At 45.6% G+C, this 2,709-nt stretch overlaps 1 pseudogene; it reads right to left on the minus strand.

The window, feature by feature from the left end:
- Positions 1 to 1,293: 1,293 nt before the first annotated feature.
- On the minus strand, positions 1,294 to 2,220 carry LOC119963359 (annotated as a pseudogene).
- Between the last annotated feature and the right edge of the window lie 489 nt (positions 2,221 to 2,709).

Raw genomic sequence — 2,709 nt, forward strand, 5'->3', positions numbered from 1 at the left:
CATTACTTACCCCTGGTAAGTCCCCCCCCTCCCCCCCAACAGTATCCAAAACGGTATACTTGTTATTGAGGGGAACGACCACAGGGGATCCCTGCACTGCCTGCCAGTTCCCTCTCGTTCCCCTGACGGTAACCCATCTCCCTTCTTCTTTTACCTGAGGTGTGACTACCTCCCTCTAACTCCTCTCAATAACCCCCTCCGCCTCCCGTATGATCCGAAGTTCACCCAGCTCCAGGTCCCTAACGTGGTTCTCGAGGAGCTGGAGTTGGATGCACTTCCCGCAGATGTCAGCAGGGACACACGAGGTGACCCTTTCCTCCCACATTCTGCAGGAGGAACATTCAACTGCCCTAACCTCCATTCCCACTGAACTAACTTCCCAACTACTGAAAACAAAATTTTTTTTAAAAAAAACTTGTTAGTTTAGCAATCCGACGGACAGAACTTTTTTTTTTGGTTAGAGGAGGAGGATGGATGGGAGACACTACATAAGTAGTGTTTCAGGTAAAGCTGTCACTTGAGAACAGCCCCTTCACAAACCACCTTCAACCTACGCTGACCGCACTGCACGTATGCAAATCTCCCCGGAACAGCCAATCAGAAGCTCTGCTCTAATTCCCTCTGCTGGATTCTTGCCTTCACTCTACCTCCTCGGGTCACTTGCGCGGGTACACCTTCAACGTACGCTGACCGCACTGCACGTATGCAAATCTCCCCAGAACAGCCAATCAGAAGCTCTGCTCTGCTGCCCTCTGCTGGATGCTTGCCTTCACTCTAACTCCTCGGGTCACTTGCGCGGGTACACCTTCAACTTACGCTGACCGCACTGCACGTATGCAAATCTCCCCGGAACAGCCAATCAGAAGCTCTGCTCTGCTGCCCTCTGCTGGATCTGCTAATGTGGTATCCTTTTTAAGAAAGGTAGCAGGGATAATCCTGAAAACCTTGGCTGGTGAGCCTCACATCAGTAGTGGGTAAATTATTGAAGATAATTCTCAGGGATAGGATTTATACCCATTTGGAAACAAATGGACTCCTAAGCGATAGACAGCATGGTTTTGTGAAGGGGAGATCATGCCTCACTAACTTAAAAAAAAAATTTCAGTTTTAATAAAAAAAGTATTGATTCTTCTCATGATCTAACATGAGAAGTTAGCAATCATATGTAATGACAAATGATCTACAAAAACCATCTGTGAAAAATTGGTATTAATTGCGTGACAAAAAAAATCCTCACTACCTTTGCCATTGAAAATTCCACACAAAACATTAAATAGGCAATAACATTCCCTCTCTTCTTGAAAGGCTGTGCCTTAAAAAATCAGCTACTTACAGTTACAACAGTACAGGGCCTGGCTACACAGTGTAAAAATACAACACTAACTATACACAGTTTTGTACAGTTTCTTTACACCTAAGCCATTGATCCAAATTACAAATAAGTTCACATTTCCTGTCTTTGCAAAAAATATATATCAAGCTTAGACAAAGATTTTTTTAAATCAAGATTTATTTATTTGTCATCCTCATCATCATCCTCTTCTTCCTCATCATCTTCCTCCTCTTCATCTTCGTCCTCTTCTTTCTCCCCCTCTTCCTTCTTCTTCTTTGCAGCCTGAGCTGGCTTGGCAGCAGGTTTCTTACCAGTTTCACCCTTGCATTTGGCACAATAGGCTGCAACCTCCTTTTCATATTTCTCCTTTAACTTTCTGCTCAAATGGTACTTTATCCTTGGGTTGCACCGTAGACCACATCTCTCCCAGTTTCTTTGCAACATCCACAATGGACATTCCAGGAGATTCACTCTTGATCTTTGGACGTTTCTCTGAGCAGAAAGTGAAAAATGCTGATGGTGGTCTCTTGGGGGCATCTGGATCCTTCTTCTTCTTCTTATCCCCCTTATGAGGGACATAGTTTTTCATCTCCCGATAATAACAGACCTTGTTGCTCTTAGCCAGGTCTTCAAACTTTGACTTCTCTTTGCCGGACATGGTCTTCCACCTTTCTGAACATTTCTTTGAGAACTCTGCAAAGTTGACGCTGGCTTTGGGGTGTTTCTTCTTGTGTTCCTCTCGACAAATCTGCACAAAGTATGCATATGAGGACATCTTGCCCCGAGGCTTATTGGGATCCCTTCTAACCATGGCTGGTTTGTGTCAGGCTCACACTACACAAGGCGTCAATGGACTACAAAGCTACACAGGGCGCTGGTTCTCACTATGCAGCTCCTCATCCTATGCCTCACTAACTTAATCAAATTTTTTGAGGAGGTGACAAAGATGATTGATGAGGGGAGGGTGGTGCATGTTGTTTACGTGGAATTCAGTAAAGCCTTTGACAAGGTGCCTCATGGCAGACTGGTACAAAAGGTGACGTCACACAGGATCAGAGGTGAGGTGGTAAGATGGATACAGACTGGCTCGGTCACAGAAGGCAAAGGGTAACAGTAGAAGGGTGTTTTTCTGAATGGAAGGTTGTGACTAGTGGTGTTTGAAACATTGAATTTACAGTGCAGAAGGAGGTCAATCAGCCCATCGAATCTGCACCGGCCTTTGGAGAGAGCACCATACTTAAGCCCATGTCCCCACCCTACCCCCGGAACCCAGTAACCCCACTTAACCTTTTTGGACACTAAGGGCAATTTATCATGGCCAGTCCGCCTAACCTGCCCATCTTTCGACTGTGGGAGGAAACCAGAGCACTCGGAGG

Source organism: Scyliorhinus canicula, chromosome 3 (genome assembly GCF_902713615.1).
Source record: "Scyliorhinus canicula chromosome 3, sScyCan1.1, whole genome shotgun sequence".
NCBI lineage: Eukaryota > Metazoa > Chordata > Chondrichthyes > Carcharhiniformes > Scyliorhinidae > Scyliorhinus > Scyliorhinus canicula.